Genomic DNA, 6,000 nt, shown 5'->3' with positions numbered 1-6,000 from the left:
ACTATAGTATATTATAGTAAAATTACAGCAAAGCTAAATAACATTAGCAATGGTCATACAGGTCAACTTGCAGCATGTTTTGTCCACTACATATGCGAAGAACGAATGAGGAATAATTTTTACAGAGGTAACGTTAGGCTACTGTCTCAAATACGTTTTCACATAGCAATAATAAGCGTGCTAATGTTGTTTTCCTCAGCGTCCCAGCATAATGACAGAGAAACGGGCTCTGATAATGCATAACTAATGTTAGCAATGACGACTCGCCGTTTTTATTTACCAAACAATTCCTTAACGTTACCTTTTCAATTCAATGACCCACCTCCTCCATCTGCGCTAACCTAACGTTACTTTGCACGAACATGCATAACTTTGTTCGACTGTCATGAATATTTGAAATGTCCATTTACATTAAGTACAAGTTAGCCAAACATAGATGAACCTTACCTGTCCAGGAGAAAATTAGCAACGTTGGCATCAGTCTTCAAATTATTCTCCGTTTTCAGCCGTCTCCATCTTTCAAAGGCATCTCCTATACAAATCCTTGTTTTATTTCGGAAAATGTCACAACGTTTTTCTGATTCATAACAAGGTCGTTTAGGTTTCGTAAAGTTAGACATTGTTTATCCAAAAAGTTTGTAGCTGCAGCTGTGGTAACTAGAGCAGAGCTGGCAACCCGAATGCAGAAACACTACTGACTTCGTGATTGGTAGATAGGTGGAGGGTGGCGCTTCAGGCCAAAACACAACATGTCAACATCAACATCAGTTGAGGGCTGCAACTTCACTTTTAAAATGACAATATCTTGGCCGGACAACCGTTGCCAGTGATATAAGTATTTGAAATTAACATGATTTCTTAATGTCTAGTGACATATCAGGGCCATTTTATGATTAATTGAAATACATTTCTTACATACAGTTCCTTTAAGAGAACAAGATGAGAGAGAGATATAAATAATATGCAAAAGGTGACACTGGATTACTGATTAAATGTGTTATTGGATAAACAAACACACTGATATCAAACATATGACCATATTTAATTAACACACTCATAACAAGCTAGATCTAATATGTGTAAATAAATACAGGACAATTCTATGTTTTTTTATGCAAACATGAACTGACAATCAAACTAAGAAATAATATGAAATATAACAATGTAAATATCAGAGCAAACACCAAGAGGAAAGAGACAGTTCAGCTGATAATACAAATACCCCCTCCACTAATACAATTTTTTTTTTTTAAGTAAAATGATGTGTAGTCATTTTCAGTTTATGAGGAACAGAGGCAGGAAAGTTTTCCGGTGCGGTGCAGATAAAGAACAGGCTGAACAAAACTAGATAAAACAAAACATAACATTCCAGGAGACCAAAATGTCGCATTATACTGGTTCGTCAGAATTATAAATACTCCTGAGATAATAATTGGCACATATGCGATAACCATGCTCACAGTAGTTATTAGAATGAGATCAAATGCTCTTCTTTTCATATGGTTTTCCTCCTCTCTCTCTCTCCTTCTCTCTCCTGGTCCTGACTGCTTCAGAGCTCTGAGAACAGCCACAAGACAAAACAACTGGATGGAGAAGAAGAGGAGGAACTGCAGCGAGATGAACCATGCATGTGCCTTAATATTATTTAACATTAATGTGATCAGGAAGACCACACCGGAGCCAAGTATAATTATCCAGGCCGCAGTGCAGCAGATCACTCTATATCTGAGAGGTTTGTACTTCAGAAAGGTTACAGGATGAACCACAGCCAGGTAACGCTCAACACAGATCAGACTCTGAAACAGAGGACGGCCAATCATGCCAAGTCCTTGCATAAACATTGCTAATGGTGCAAGAACTGAAATCCAATTCATCAGTACAAAAAACAAACTACCCAGACAGTTACCAATCTCACTAACAAACAGATTGAGGATGAAGAATTCGGATGCAACTCCACTTCCTGTTCTTGTGATGATGAGCCAAATAACATAGGAGTGTGCGGGAAGACCAAACAGGAAACTGATGCTGAACATACAAATTTCCATATTCCCCATTGGCAATGCGGCAGGGGTTGTGGAGTTGGTGGAAGCTCCGAGTGTGGTGGAGTTCATCTTCTCCTCGTTTGTCTGAACACAGCTCACAAAACATAAATAATATTGCTATAGGAAGAGAGAATTATAAGTATATGGGGTTACTCAGACGGCAGTTCAACATAAGCAAGATAAAAAATAATACAAAATAATAGTAATAATAATAATAATAAAAACATATTGGACTGAAGGCACATTTTCAGTCCACCCCAGCAATTCAATACAGTTTACAGTTAAAAAAAAAAAAAAAAAAGATTTTTTTAATGATCATTTAATACATTGCAGTAAGTCTACACAATGCACTCTTAAAAATAAAGTGATTCCATATAAGAAATTCCACAAAAAAATACTCTTAGGCTTTGAAGTAGCCTACCTTTTAAAAATCTAAAGAATCTTTTTCCAATATAAAGAATGTTTTTTGTGCACTTGAAAGGTTCCATGTTAAAGGTCCATCATGAAATAACAGATGCCAATAAAGAACCTTTATTCCTAAGAGTATACCCTTAATGATATCAAGAAAATTGCTAATTCACTTTGATGAAACAAATAGAGATCAGTTCTGTTTTACTCAAGTGATCCATCTAACATACCCATGACCCCTTTAATATGACTGATTTGACCAAAGAAAATTGTAATATATTATTCAGCAGTAAAAAGAACAATAATTCAAATTAAAACAGAAATTTGTCACCTGAAGAGTGAATGTCCAGTCTCTCTGGGTGTATAAATCTCTGTGCTGTGTTTTGTACACTGACTTCACAAGCATATGTGCATCTGTTACACGTCACATAAAAACGTCAGATATGCAAATATTAAAAGTAAAAAGAACGTTTTAAAATTATACAAAAAGACATGTACTCTTGGCCGATACTTAAATTATTTTCCAAAAAAGTTCTTGTTTATTGAACTGTTGTAATAAAGCAATATCACACTCCCATTTGTGATGTGTTCTGAATATCAGCACGGCTGTGATTCCTCATCAGAGACATGATGCCGCAATACTCTTGGTCTTGTTTCATTGTGTTTTTGATTCCGTCATGTTTGCCCATCTTTTAACCAAGTTTTCCCTGTTACCTAGTTTTCCTGAGTTGTCTTATTCATCATTATTTTCACCTGTGTCTTGTTAATTATCTAATTAGTTCCCTTTGTTTGGTCTATGCTTAATCAGCCCTCAGTTCTCCCTTAGGCCCCGTCCACAAGGAGACGCGTTTAGCTGTATACGTAAAGATTTTGTATCGTATCAGCGTTTCTTCCTGACGGACCCGGCGTTTCAGGAGCTTGGTCCCAGAGTGGATAAATTTGTGTGTATGCAGATATTTCTTGAGACGAGGGGAAAAAAAGATTGGATAGGGAAAGTTCTGGCTTCGTGTGGATGTGGCCTTAGTCTTTGTCAGTTCTCATTAATGTTTGTTGCTAGTTGTGTGTCACTCCTGAGCATTTATCATTTAAGTCTGCATCCTAGCATTAGTCCTCATCTTTGTGAGCTTCTGTACACGTTACGTGTGCCTTACCTCTTTCCCTGACCAATCACTGACTGAGTCTTTTCCGCCTGCCCGGTGTGGGACCTCTGAGAAATTTCGCAGAGTATGTAGAGTGGGTGTTGGTGAGTTGCAGCTTGACATACACCATCCCTGGCTCCCGTTCCAGTCTCTGTTTCGCCATCAGCCATCGGTCCACCGCCTGTCAACACTTCGGCTCAGCCTTGGCTCCTCCCTCCCTCAGCTCCACCGGAAACCATCGGCCCTATGGCTCCACTGGGCTCCCTTGTCCCTCTGGCTTCGTCTTGGTTGGACATCAACCTGCCTATGCCTTCGGTTCCATCTGGCTCCGCCCTACCCCAGGCTTTGCCTTCGTCCTTAGTCCCACCGGCTCTGCCGGTGTCCTCTTGCTCACTGGTTTCACCTCGGACGCTCACTTCCACGGCTCCACCTTTTTCTCCAGGGCCACCATTTCCATGTGGGCTTATCGGTCTGTCATCTCCACCTGGGTCTCTGATTTCGGTAGTGGCCTCTCCGTCTGTCGTCCCCAGGGGGCAGTCCATCAAATCTTCTCCACCATGGCTCCTCCCACCTAGGGCCACGTCCTGACCCCCCTCCCTCCCTCCCTCCCCTAGTTGGTTAGCTGTTTAATACGGCACAAAGTCACGCCTTTTCAGGAGGGGGGCGTACTGTAACGTGTGGCCTCTGCTTCATTGTGTTTTTGGTTCTGTCATGTTTTCACATCTTTTAACCTAGTTTTCCCTGTGACCTAGTTTTCCTGAGTTGTCTTATTCATCATTATATTCACCTGTGTTTTGTTAATGATCTAATTAGTTAATTTTGTTTGGTCTATGCTTAATAAGCCCTCAGTTCTCCCTTAAACGTTGTCGGTTCTCATTAATGTTTATGTTGCTATTAGTGTGATTCCCTCATTTATTTATTCATGTTTCCTGATCATTTATCATTAAAGTCTGTATCCTAGTATTATTGTTCGTCTTTGTGAGCTTCTATGCAATGTACCGTGACACGCTCATGCATGGCTGTTTTTTGTACAGCAAAAAAAAGAAATGGTCCATACAATCAGTAAAGAAGAATTGATGCAGGTGCCAATCACTGAACACCTGGTATGCAAACTTCTAGATATTTATAAAGAATGGATGAGAAAATTATATTGAATCATCGATTGAGATTTATTGGGAAAACAAGCAAATAACTACCATTTATAATAATTCAGATAAACACACTTAGAATAAACTGAAAACATATAGGATTTCTTCATGGACACATAGACTGTCTGTTGTTCGCTGACTTACTGATCTATGTTAAACACAAAACTTTCAAAACTCAAACTGAAATTTCACCGGTTGGCTGCTATTTATATTTTCATGGTGCATAGCTTTTATATCATCTTCTGTGTAATAAAGTTGCATTTAAAAGATATCTGGGGCATATGAGCACTTTTGAGGAACAAGTGTGTTAAATTTACACACACTGTGTGACAGTGTGATTTGGCAGTGTAAAGACTAAAATAAACAGGCATTTAAAGGACCGAGATAATTCAGCTGAAAGAAAAAAAATTTAACCTTGAAATAAATCAAAATATTAGTGTAGTTACATTTTCTATATATTTTTTGTAGAACAGAGGCAGGAGAGTTTTCCAACCTGGTGCAGATAATAAACAGGCTGAACAAAACAGGCGAGAACATAACAAAGCTGAGCAGAACACCAAATTGACAAATTGTATTGATGTGTCAGAATGGTAATGAATGCAGCGATAGTAAGTGGTACATATGTGATAACCAAGGTCACAGAAGTTATTAGAATGAGATAAACCGCTCTTCTCTTCATGTGGTTTTCCTCCTCTCTCTCTCTCCTTCTCTCTCCTGGTCCTGGCTGCTTCAGAGCTCTGAGAACAGCCACAAGACAAAACAACTGGATGGAGAGGAAGACGAGGAACTGCAAAGAGAAGAACCATGCATGTGCATTCAAGGTAAATAACAAAAACATGATCAGCAGGACCAAACAGGATCCAAGAGTGATTATCCAGACCGCAGTGCAGCAGATCACTCTATATCTGAGAGGTTTGTACTTCAGAAAGGTTACAGGATGAACCACTGCCAGGTAACGCTCAACACAGATCAGACACTGAAACAGAGGACGCCCTGTCATGGCAACTCCTTGTAAAATAAGTGCTAATGGCAAGAGACTTGAAATACAACTTGACAATATAAAGAGAAAAAAATCCACAGAGATACAAATCTCGCAACAACAGAGATTGAGCATGAAGAACTCTGATGCAACTCCACGTCCTGTTCCTGTGATGATGAGCCATACAATATAGGAGTGTGTAGGAAGACCAAACACGACATTGATGCAGAAAATCCAAATTTCAACATGGTTCTTTAGCCCAATGGAAAGGGTTGTGGAGTTGG

This window comes from Gobio gobio (genome assembly GCF_949357685.1).
Source record: "Gobio gobio genome assembly, chromosome: 14".
Taxonomy (NCBI): domain Eukaryota; kingdom Metazoa; phylum Chordata; class Actinopteri; order Cypriniformes; family Gobionidae; genus Gobio; species Gobio gobio.
The sequence above is the reverse complement of the archived record's forward strand: the minus strand, read 5'-3'. Positions refer to the sequence as shown.